Genomic DNA, 13,402 nt, shown 5'->3' with positions numbered 1-13,402 from the left:
GGGCAGAGGAACCAAATGGACCATTTTAGAGAAACGGTCACAGACCACCCAGATGACAGACATCTTCTGGGAAACAGGCAGATCTGAAATAAAATCCATCGAGATGTGTGTCCAAGGCCTCTTAGGAATAGGCAAGGGCAACAGCAGTCCGCTAGCCCGAGAACTACAAGACTTGGCCCGAGCACAAACGTCACATGACTGCACAAAGACTCGCACATCTCGTGACAGAGAAGGCCACCAGAAGGATCTTGCCACCAAATCCCTGGTACCAAAAATTCCGGGATGACCTGCCAATGCAGAAGAATGTACCTCAGAGATGACTCTGCTGGTCCAATCATCCGGAACAAACAGTCTATCAGGCGGACAACGATCCGGTCTATCCGCCTGAAACTCTTGCAAGGACCGCCGCAGATCAGGAGAAACGGCCGACAAAATTACTCCCTCCCTAAGGATACCTGTGGGTTCAGAATTACCAGGAGAGTCCGGGTCAAAACTCCTAGAAAGGGCATCTGCCTTAACATTCTTAGAACCCGGTAGGTATGACACCACAAAATTAAAGCGAGAAAAAAATAAAGACCAGCGCGCCTGTCTAGGATTCAGGCGTCTGGCAGTCTCAAGATAAATCAAATTTTTGTGGTCAGTCAATACCACCACCTGATGTCTAGCCCCCTCGAGCCAATGGCGCCACTCCTCAAACGCCCACTTCATGGCCAAAAGCTCCCGATTCCCAACATCATAATTCCGCTCTACGGGCGAAAATTTGCGAGAAAAGAAGGCACAAGGCCTAATGACGGAGCAGTCGGAACCTTTCTGCGACAACACTGCCCCAGCTCCGATCTCCGAAGCGTCAACCTCAACCTGAAAAGGCAGATTCACATCAGGCTGACGCAACACAGGGGCAGAGGCAAAACGGCGCTTAAGCTCCTGAAAGGCCTCCACAGCATGAGGGGACCAATTAGCAACATCAGCGCCTTGTCTGGTCAAATCAGTCAGTGGTTTAACGACATCCGAAAAACCAGCAATAAATCGGCGGTAAAAGTTGGCAAAGCCCAAAAATCTCTGAAGACCCTTAAGAGAGGAGGGCTGAGTCCAGTCACAAATAGCTTGCACCTTGACGGGATCCATCTCAATGGAAGAGGGAGAAAAAATATACCCCAAAAAGGAAATTTTCTGGACCCCAAAAACGCACTTAGACCCCTTCACACATAAAGAATTAGACCGCAGAACCTGAAAAACTCTCCTGACCTGCTGGACATGAGAGTCCCAGTCATCAGAAAAAATCAGAATATCATCCAGATATATTATCATAAATTTATCCAGAAAATCGCGGAAAATATCATGCATAAAAGACTGGAAAACTGAAGGGGCATTAGAAAGACCAAAAGGCATGACCAAATACTCAAAGTGGCCCTCGGGCGTATTAAATGCGGTCTTCCACTCATCCCCCTGCCTGATCCGCACCAAATTATACGCCCCACGAAGATCAATTTTAGAGAACCACTTAGCACCCTCTATACGAGCAAACAAATCAGTAAGCAATGGCAATGGGTATTGATACTTAACAGTGATCTTATTCAGAAGCCGATAATCAATACATGGTCTCAAAGAGCCGTCTTTTTTTGAGACAAAGAAAAACCCAGCTCCCAAGGGAGAAGAAGATGGACGAATATGTCCCTTTTCCAAAGACTCCTTTATATATTCCCGCATAGCAGCATGTTCCGGCACAGACAAATTAAACAAACGACCCTTTGGATATTTACAACCCGGTATCAAATCTATGGCACAATCGCACTCACGGTGCGGAGGTAACGACCCAAGCTTGGGTTCGTCAAAGACGTCTTGATAATCAGAGAGGAACTCAGGGACTTCAGAGGGAATGGACGACGAAATAGAAACCAAAGGTACGTCCCCATGAATACCCTTACATCCCCAGCTCAACACAGACATTGCTCTCCAGTCCAAGACTGGGTTGTGAGACTGCAACCATGGCAATCCCAGTACCAAATCGTCATGTAAATTATACAGCACCAGGAAACGAATAATCTCCTGGTGATCCGGATTGATACGCATGGTTACTTGTGTCCAGTATTGTGGTTTATTATTAGCCAATGGGGTGGAGTCAATCCCCTTCAGAGGAATAAGAGTCTCCAAAGGCTCTAAATCAAAACCACAACGATTGGCAAAGGACCAATCCATAAGACTCAGAGCGGCGCCAGAGTCAACATAGGCGTCCGTGGCAATGGATGACAAAGAGCAAATCAGGGTTACAGACAAAATAAACTTAGACTGAATGGTGCTAATGGAAACAGACTTATCAAGCTTCTTTGTACGCCTAGAGCATGCTGATATAACATGAGTAGAATCCCCACAATAGAAACACAATCCATTCTTCCGTCTAAAATTCTGTCGCTCGCTCCTGGACAGAATTCTATCACACTGCATACTTTCTGGCGTCTTTTCCATAGACACCGCCAGATGGTGCACCGGTTTGCGCTCCCGCAGACGCCTATCAATCTGAATAGCCATTGTCATGGACTCATTCAGACCTGCAGGCAAAGGGAACCCCACCATAACATCCTTAACGGCATCAGAGAGACCTTCTCTGAAAGTTGCCGCCAAGGCGCACTCATTCCACTGAGTAAGCACAGACCATTTACGGAATTTTTGGCAGAAAACTTCAGCTTCGTCTTGCCCCTGAGATAGTGCCATCAAAGTTTTTTCTGCCTGAAGTTCCAAATGAGGTTCCTCATAAAGCAAGCCCAAGGCCAGAAAAAACGCATCCACATCGCGTAACGCAGGATCCCCTGCTGGCAATGAGAAGGCCCAATCTTGAGGGTCACCCCTGAGCAAGGAAATCACAATCCTAACCTGCTGAGCAGGGTCTCCAGCTGAACGAGACTTCAGGGACAAATAAAGCTTACAATTATTTCGGAAATTCTGGAAGCTAGCTCTATTCCCTGTGAAGAACTCCGGCAAAGGAATTCTCGGCTCAGATACCGGAGCATGTACCACAAAATCTTGTAAATTTTGTACTTTCGTGATGAGATTATTCAAACCCGCAGTTACACTCTGGAGATCCATTATTGTCAGGTGCACACAGAGCATACAGAGATTAGGAGGAGAGAGAGAGAAAAGACTGCAGCAAGGCAGACTGGAGGAAAAAAAAAAAAAATTTCAGCAGACTTCTTATAACTCTCCTTTCTCAACCTGGGTCTTTAACACTTTATGGGCCGGTCAAACTGTCATGATCTCTGCAGGCAGAGATCATAGCAAGCCTATAGAGGGACAAGCTCTCGGAAGATGGAACTATACTGACCATGAACTAAGCCTGCCGCGCAACTAGAAATAGCCAGGTAGCATTTCCTATTTATCGCTAGATGCCCAGCTCTGGCCTAAGACCTAAATAGCTAGCAGAGGGAAATATAAGACCTGGCTCACCTCTAGAGAAATATTCCAAAGAAGACAGTAGCCCCCCACATATAATGACGGTGAGTTCAGATGAAACAACAAACGCAGCAGGAAAATAGTCTTAGCAAATTTGAGGTCCGCTTACTAGATAGCAGAAGACAGATAGTATACTTTCATGGTCAGCAGAAAAACACTAACAAAACACCATCCAGAGATTACCTTAAACTCTGGCATTAACTCATAACGCCAGAGTAGCAATCCCTGATCAACGAGAGCTTTCCAGACACAGTAACAAAACTTCAGCTGTGAACTGGAACAAATAGGCAAAACAAAACATGGACAAAAGTCCAACTTATCTAGTAGTAGTCTAGAAGCAGGAACAAGCACTGAGAGGCATCAGATAACATTGTTGACCGGCAAGAAACCACCAGAGAAATGAGCTTAAATAGCGACACCCACTACTGATGGAATCAGGTGAAACAGGAAAGAGGATGACAAGTCCAATTCCACAAGCGGCCACCGGGGGAGCCCAGAATCCAAATTCACAACACTACAGTATCCATGTCTCCTGTTGCGTTCATGTTTCTACCACCTGAACTGTAATCCCTGTGCTCCAACACCACCAGTTGATGCTCAGAAGTGCCGTCTGCACAGTCAAAACACATGACCCAGTGTTATTGGGTTTCAGTAATGTCAGCTGATCCCCAGCTGTGTATCCGGCAATGTGTCCTGCGACCGCCACGCTGACACAACTGAAATTTAAGGGAACCTGTCCCCCCCTCCCCAGGCGTTTGTTACTGAAAGAGCCACCTTGTGCAGCAGTAATGCTGCACATGGAAAAGGTAGCTATTTTTGTTTAGCTCCTTGCACACGCAGAACTTAACACTTATAAAATGTGTCCCCTGATAACGTAAAACCATCCCGGAGGTGGGACATTCCTTCATAATGGGACGCAGCACAGCCGTCATCCCTACCCCCTTGGCGCCGTGCGCCACCTCCTTAGCGTTGTTTGAATCTGTCCCGTAGCCTGCGCTGTTATGTTCAACCTTGGCCATGCTCAGTTTGCGCTGCCCGTCTTCTGACATCATTTGGTGTCAGGCGGACTGGGCCTGTGCGGCCGCGTTGCCTGAGATCCCGACTCGCAGTCTCTTCTGATTTAATCATACTGCGGGCCTGGGATCCATGGGCTTGCGCAGTGCATATCTTCACCTCTGGCTCTCACTCATCTCCCTCTGCCTTCTTCAATAGGTGCGCCGTCAGCTGATACCTAATAGCATGCCACGGCTGTGACGCCGCACACTCTGAAGAAGCCGAAAGGAGGTGAGTGAGAGGCGAAGATATGCACTGCGCATGCCCATGGATCCCAGGCCCGCAGTATGATTACATTAGATGACACTGCGAGGCGGGATCTCCGGGCAGCGCGGCCACACAGGTGCAGCCAGCCTGACACCAAATGGTGTCAGAAGACGGGCAGCGCTAACTGCGCATGGCCAAGGTTGAACATAACAGTGCAGGCTCTGGGACAGATTCAAACAACGCTGAGGATGCGACGCACGGCGCCAAAGGGGTAGGAATGACAGCTGTGCTGCGTTCCATTATGAAGGAAAGTCCCACCTCCGGGACGGTTTCACGGTATCAGGGAACACATTTAATAAGTGTTTAGTTCTCCGTTTGCAAGGAGCATAATTAAAAGAGCCACTTTTTCCTTTTGCAGCATTATTGCTGCACAAGGTGGCTCTTTCAGCTACAAACGCCTGGGGGGGTTAAAGATTTCCTTTCAACTTGCTCCAATTAGGCCTCGGCCTACACTCTGCTTCTCCTGCATTCCCTGGGCTCCAACACCGCCAGTTGCTGCTCGGAAGTGCTGTCGGCACACCAGCTGTTCCCCTGCTGTGTAGCCGGCAATGTGTCTTGCAAACGCCAGGCAGACACAACAGATATTAAACTGCCTCCAGTGCAGGCTTCAGCCTACACTCTGCTCCTCCTGCTGTCCCTGGGCTCTATCACCACCAGTTGGTGCTCGGAAGTGCTGGCTGCACAGAGAAAAACACTCGCCACTGTGTCAGTGAGGTTCAGTAGTGCCAGCTGTTCCCCTGCTGTGTAGCCAGCAATGTGTCCTGCAAACATCACGCAGACACAACAGATATTAAACTGCCTCCAGTGCAGGCTTCGGGCTACACTCTGCTCCTCCTGCTGTCCCTGGGCTCTAACACCCTCAGTTGGTGCTCAAAAGTGCTGGCAGCACAGAGAAAAACACTCGCCACTGTGTCAGTGGGGTTCAGTAGTGCCAGCTGTTCCCCTGCTGTGTAGCTGGCAATGTGTCCTGCAAACGCCATGCACACAACAGATATTAAACTGCCTCCAGTGCGGGCTTCGGCCTACACTCTGCTCCTCCTGCTGTCCCTGGGCTCTAACACCACCAGTTGGTGCTCGGAAGTGCTGGCTGCACAGAGAAAAACACTCGCCACTGTGTCAGTGGGGTTCAGTAATGCCAGCTGTTCCCCTGCTGTGTAGCCGGCAATGTGTCCTGCAAATGCCACGCAGACACAACAGATATTAAACTGCCTCCAGTGTAGGCTTCGGCCTACACTCTGCTTCTCCTGCTGTCCCTGGGCTCTAACACCGCCAGTTGGTGCTCAGAAGTGCTGGCTGCACAGAGAAAAACATTTTCCACTGTGTCAGTGGGGTTCAGTAACGCCAGCTGTTCCCCTGCTGTGTAGCCGGCAATGTGTCCTGCAATCGCCACACAGACACAACAGATATTAAACTGCCTCCAGTGCAGGCTTCGGGCTACACTCTGCTCCTCCTGCTGTCCCTGGGTTCTAACACCCCCAGTTGGTGCTCAGAAGTGCTGGCTGCACAGAGAAAAACACTCGTCACTGTGTCAGTGTGGTTCAGTAACGCCAGCTGTTCCCCTGCTGTGTAGCTGGCAATGTGTCCTGCAAACGCCACGCAGACACAACAGATATTAAACTGCCTCCAGTGCAGGCTTCGGGCTCCACTCTGCTCCTCCTGCTGTCCCTGGGCTCTAACACCGCCAGTTGGTGCTCGGAAGTGCTGGCAGCACAGAGAAAAACACTCGCCGCTGTGTCAGTGGGGTTCAGTAACGCCAGCTTTTCCCCTGCTGTGTAGCCGGCAATGTGTCCTGCAAACGCCACGCAGACACAACAGATATTATACTGCCTCCAGTGCAGGCTTCGGCCTACTCTCTGCTTCTCCTGCTGTCCCTGGGCTCTAAAACTGCCAGTTGGTGCTCGGAAGTGCTGGCTGCACAGAGAAAAACACTTGCCACTGTGTCAGTGGGGTTCAGTAACGCCAGCTGTTCCCCTGCTGTGTAGCCGGCAATGTGTCCTGCAATCGCCACGCAGACACAACAGATATTAAACTGCCTCCAGTGCAGGCTTCGGCCTACACTCTGCTTCTCCTGCTGTCCCTGGGCTCTAACACCACCAGTTGGTGCTTGGAAGTGCTGGCTGCACAGAGAAAAACACTCGCCACTGTGTCAGTGGGGTTCAGTAACGCCAGCTGTTCCCCTGCTGTGTAGCCGGCAATGTGTCCTGCAAACGCCACGCAGACACAACAGATATTAAACTGCCTCCAGTGCAGGCTTCAGCCTACACTCTGCTCCTCCTGCTGACCCTGGGCTCCAGTAATGCCAGTTGCTGCCTGGAAGTGCTGTTTGCACAGTCAACACTTGCTGCTGTGTTATTGGGTTTCAGTAACATCAGCTGATCCCCAGCTGTGTATCCGGCAATGTGTCCTGCGTACTCCACGCTGACGCTACAACACAAATTAAAGGGAACCTGTCCCCCCCCAGGCATTTGTAACTAGAAGAGCCACCTTGTGCATCACTAATGCTGAATTTTTACAAGGTGGCTCATTTAGTTATTCTCCTTGCACACGCAGAACTAAACACGTATAAAATGTGTTCCCTGATACCGTTAAACCATCCCTGAGGTTTGACTTTCCTTCGTAATGACACGCAGCAACCCCCTTGGTGCTGTGCGCCGCCTCCTCTGCGTTGTTTGAATCTGTCCCAGAGCCTGCGCTGTTATGTTATCCCTTGCCCATGCGCAGTTAGCGCTGCCCGTCTTCTGACATTTGGTGTCAGACTGGCTGCGCCTGTGCGGCCGCCCTGCCCGAGATGCGCCCCACAGTTTCTTATTTATTCTCACTTCGGGGCTGGGATTCATGGCCTTGCGTGGTGCATATCTTCGCCTCTCACTTATCTCCTTCTGCTTTCTTCAGACTGTGCGGCTTCACGGCCGTGGCATGTGATTAGGTATCAGATGACACCGCACAGTCTGAAGCAGGCGTAAGGACATGAGTGAGAGGTGAAGATATTTACTGCGCAAGGCCATGAATCCCAGCCCCACAGTGTGAATAAATCACAAGACACTGCGGGGCTGGGATTCATGGTCAGCGCGACCGCACAGGCTGACATCAAATGATGTCAGAAGATGGGCAGCGCTAACAGCGCATGGCCAAGGGATAACATAACAGCTCAGACTCCGGTACACAAAAAAGCAACGCTCAGGAGGCTGCGACCAGCACCAAGGGGGTATTTTTAACAGCTGTGCTGCGTCTCATTAAGAAGGAAAGTCCCACCTCCGTGACGGTTTCACGGTATGAGTGGCACAATTTTATAAGTGTTTCGTTCAGCGTGTGCAAGGAGCATAATTAAAAGAGCCACCTTTTCCTTGTGCAGCATTACTGCTGCACAAGGTGGCTCTTCTAGTTACTAACGCCTGGGGCGGTTTAAAGGTTCCCTTTCAATTTGCTCCAATCAGGCCTCAGCCTACACTCTGCTCCTCCTGCTGACCCTGGGTTCCAACACTGCCAGTTGCTTCCCGGAAGTGCTGTTTGCACAGAAATAAACACTTGCTCCTGTGTAAGTAGGGTTCAGTAACGTCAGCTGCTCCCCTGCTGTGTATCCGGCAATGTGTCCTGCAACCGCCACGCTGACACTCCATCAGATATTAAACTGCCTCGAGTGCAGGCTTCGGCCTACACTCTGCTCTTCCTGATGTCCCTGGGCTCCAACACCGCTAGTTGCTGCTCGGAAGTGCTGTTTGCACAGTCAACAGTTGCTCCTATGTTATTGGGTTTCAGTAACGTCAGCTGATCAGCAGCTGTGTATCCGGCAATGTGTCCTGCGACCGCCACGCTGACACAACAACAGATATTAAACTGTCTCGAGTGCAGGCTTCGGCCTACACTCTGCTCCTCCTGATGACCCTGGGCTCCAACACCGCTAGTTGCTGCTTGGAAGTGTTGTTTGCACAGTCAACACTTTCTCCTCTGTTATTGGGTTTCAGTAACGTCAGCTGATTCCCAGTTGTGCATCCGGCAATGTGCCCTGTGACCGCCATGCTGACACAACAACAGATGTTACACTGCCTCGAGTGCAGGCTTCGGCCTACACTCTGCTCCCCCTGCTGACCCTGGGCTCCAACACCGCTAGTTGGGGCTGTAGGAAGACAATCTTGAATAAGTCCCCCTGGTTCCAGTACCATCAGCTGGTTCCGGGAGAGCCTTTGGTTTAGGTGCCTCCTTCTGGGTATCCAAGTTCCACCAACGTCAGGTGGTCCTTGGTAGTACTTTCTGGAATGGGTACCTCCTGCTTAGTAACCGGGTTCCAGTACCATCAGCTGATTCTCAGCAGTGTCTTTTGCTCTTGTACCTTCTGCTCCCCATCCTGGTTCCAGTACCGTCAGCTGGTTCCGGGCAGAGCCTTTGGCTTAGGTGCCTCCTTCTGGGTATCCGAGTTCCACCAATGTCAGGTGGTCCTTGGTAGTGCTTTCTGGCATGGGTACCTCCTGCTTAGTAACTGGGTTCCAGTAACGTCAGCTGGTCCTCGGTAGTTCCATTGGCTCTTGGACCTTCGGGTAGCCATCCGGGTTCCAGTTCCATCAGCTGGTTCTCGGCATTTTCTCAGCCTTCTTGTACCTTCTGCTACATTTCCAAGTTCAAGACCCTAAAGACGACGACCCTGAAGACCACCCCTAAGATGACGACGACACCAGAGACGACAACCCCTGAGACCACGACCCTGGAGGCGACAACCCTGAATACCACGCCAATGACGACGACGATGACCCCGGAGACGACGACCCTGGAGACGACGACCCAGAAGACCGAGAAGCAGAAGAACATGAAGCTGCAGAACAAAGAGCAGAAGAACATTAAGCATAAGACTAATCATCAGAGCAAAATATATTATCTAAATTATAAGCAGAAGAAGACTAAGCAGTGTATGGGGGTGAGTCCATTCCTCCTCGTGGTGCCCCTGGAAAAAGCCTGCTGCTGCAGACCTAACTGAACGCGGACAAATCCTGTTGTAACTCTTTTGTGACAGGCAGAATGGAAGGTGTAATCTTCAAACTTTTATAGATAACAACTACAGGAATGCCTGTCACAAATAAGAATATGATGAAGAAGTAGAATATGAAGAAGAATAATAGTTTAATAAAAAGAATATGAAGAATGTAACAAAAAATAATAGGAAGAAGGTGAAGAAGAAGATGAATAAGGTGAAGAAGAAGTTGATGTCAAAGATGCTGCTGCTGCTGAGGATGATGAAGAAGAAAGTGTCAGAGAAGTAAAAAAGAAGGTGAAGGGCATGGAAGTAGTGAAACATCAATATCTGACAAAATAAATTTTTTTAACATAGTCAATATCTTTGTAACTCCGAACGCCTTAAAAAAAAAATTCCTGCTATTCTATTTGATTGGGCTAAACCTCTATGCCTTTAATGTCTCCGCCACCTCCCCAATACATCCTACATTATTCTTAGTTGTTTTCCTTCATGTAGAATGACCTACAAGGAAAGAAAGGGTTTATTTTAATTCTGATATTTTGGTCCTATTGACTTGCATTGGTCCGATCCAATCCGATACCGATACTTTTGGATATCGGAAGGTATCACTCAACACTACTCATCACTGAATATAATGTTCTGTGTAAAGTGAGGGTCCTGTTCAAATTTTGTTTAAACATTTTCCCCCTTTCATATACTAATGTGACACAAACAGGAAGTTGATATCACCAACCATTCCCATTTTATTTAAGTGTATCCATCTACATGGCCCACCCTGTAGATAAAACAATGTAAAAAGCTTTATTAAGGTCATTTAAAATGTGGAACAAGGCACAAAAACAATTTACAGCGAAGAGTCCAGCACAGGGAGGGGGGAAGGTCATTTGGATGTTTTGTGCTGTCAATATTATTTAAAAAGAGAAAACACAGTAGTTTGACAATAAATGGCTTCACCCAACCACTAACCATGAGTGGAAAAAAAGTTTTGGTGTTATCATTCATATTCTCTGAAAAAAAGGCCAAGAAAGCAAAAATTCTGCCTGGGTATGTAAACTTATGAGCACAACTGTATTTGTGCTGATGAAGCAGTGAGCGAAACAGCGTTGGAGTGGTGTGTGCAGGGCAGTGGTACTCCTAACTGGTCAGTATTCATAATATATTTTGGCACATTTGGCAGCGCTTTTACTGGGTAATATATAATTATTTGTTTTTTGTTTTTTGTTTTTGGCTCACAACTTTTGTGGACACACTGGTTGTTTTGTATGCAATTTATTTTTTTGCACTATTGCACTTTATTATGAATTGATTTATTTTGCTGCACACAATAGGTGTGTGTGTATATATGGATATACACACATATTATTCACAAATTTATTTGACTGATTTTTATCACATATTATATTATTAAATTATTATTTGCTGCATTATATATATTTTTATGTTTATTATACTGATCAGTTTGGACTTGCCCTGTCTTGCACATACGGGATTTTTATATATATATTTTTTATCTATCCCTAAGTAAACCTCGATTGGAGGAGATACATATTATCTATAGTTGTATGTTTTATATTCTTAATAAATAAATATCTGTTGTAGATTATACAATTTTAGTAATAATAAAAATTTCCATACGTTTTGGTGATGTTTTTTGTGATTGCAATTTATTTTTAATAAAAAAATATATTTTATTTAATATAATCTGGTCTGATGGAATTTTTTAAGGGTTCATCCTTGGATCTCAGTCTGATGTTGGACCACATGGTATGGACTTGCTGTGAGCCTCCCACCCGAGCATGACAGACTCAAGGAAATACGTGAAGCTGTTATGCTCCAGTCAGGAGACCCATATCATTGCGTATTGTGGGTTGATTTGTACCAAGAACCATGGGTGTCTGTATGAACCCTTAGTTTCATTAAGGATTTACATTTAAGCTTTACAAATTCAATACATCATCATAGCATTCTAGCAAAGCAGTTGTCAGGCTGAAACTTACAGAACCACCAGCGGGCAACTGCATATTAAAACATATAGCATAAACAATACTTTATCATTTGCATTTTTTTTTAAAGTTAAATTCCTATATTGTCTTGTGGTATAAGTTGCCATTTTTGCCCCAAATTCATCAAAATGGAGAACATGACTAATGAGTTGGTTATCAAGCCTAAAAATGGCCTTTACCTGTCTTGAATAACTCCAAAAGTTGCATTGTTGATGCCAATACTTGTGGAAATTGACGAAAGTCTTGCCATACTCTGAAATACGCCAGTGGGAACAGGAGTGAATTTTGCTAAATTTAGAGATTTTTTAAAATCTCCAGGCAAAAACATCTGGAACCCGATAAGCGAAGAAGAAACATAACCAGGTGAGTACAACTAAAATGGACTCAAAAAAGGCAAAAATTAAAAAACAAAATGAGAGCAAATGCTTTAAATTTCTGGTTAAAGCCATTTATTATGTTCTGAGTTCATTTCAGACCCTACAGCATAATACATAGTGGGGATAAAAATGAAAAAAATATCATACTCATTTTGTACTTCACCTGTTATTGCACCATAGCTCTCCTCCTGGTCCACTGCTCACTCACTTGCTCCCAGCTACTCCACATTTTTCTTCTGTCTTCAGTGTTCCTCAGTCTTTGAATGCCACACGTGATTTTATGATGTGAATTACCCAATGGTGTCATGACTTCAAAAAAGGCCTGGTCAGTGCCAAAAAGTAAAGAAAATTGAAGACAGAAGACTGGCTCCGTAGCAAAAAGAGAGAAAGAGAAAGACAGTAAAGGTGGCTTACATATGAGGACTAGGACAGATGAAGCGAAAAGTGAGTAAAATGTGTTTTAACTTTTTAATGTCTTTCCAAGCCTTAAAAATAATCAAGTAAAATACTTGATTTGAACTAAACAATAGAGTTGAGCGACTTTTACTTTTTTAGGATCGAGTCGGGTTTTGCGAAACCCGACTTTGTCAAAAGTCGGGTAGGGTGAAATCGGCCCATTATTGCGAAAAGTCGGGGGCCGACCGAAACACAACACCCAATGCAAGTCAATGGGGAATCAAAGTCGGCAGTGAGTGGAGGACAGGAAAACACCTACAGTGCCCATTTTAATGCCAAAAACATCAATTCTTGTTACTTAAGCTTGTCAATCTTAATTTACCTTATAATAATAGTTAGGCACTGAAAATTGAGGGTCATTTGGCTAAAGTTGTGGGGGAATAGGGCTGGCTCAAGTTTTTCATGGGCCCAGGAAATGTGGACTACATCACGGCGGTGGAGCAAGGAGAGGTAAGTATTTAAACTTTGCAACTGCTGTGATCCTGAGCAAGCAGGGGGGGCTCACTCGTTCGCATTGCCACTGGCACAGGGCCCCTCAAAGTATGGCGGTGTGTTTGACGGCGGTGGTGCCTCCCACTGGCAGAGACACTTTTGCGTACTATGAGGGGCCCTGTGCCAGTGATGTCGCCAACAAGTATGCCCCCCCACCTGCAGTTTCATCTGCACGTTCCTCTTTGTCCCCGTGTAAGGTGGTATAGCATGCGGGAAGGGGAACCTGACTTTCAGCAGGGTCAGATTCTGGCTGTGTAGAGTGCAAGGGGAATGTAGTGGTCTGGGTCAATGTACCAGCAGACTCATCTAGCAGTGGCTGGACATTGGGCAGGATGAGGAGGAAACAC

The sequence above is a fragment of the Ranitomeya variabilis genome, chromosome 1, assembly GCF_051348905.1.
Source record: "Ranitomeya variabilis isolate aRanVar5 chromosome 1, aRanVar5.hap1, whole genome shotgun sequence".
NCBI classification, from domain to species: Eukaryota; Metazoa; Chordata; class Amphibia; order Anura; family Dendrobatidae; genus Ranitomeya; species Ranitomeya variabilis.
Note: the sequence above shows the minus strand (reverse complement) of the source record.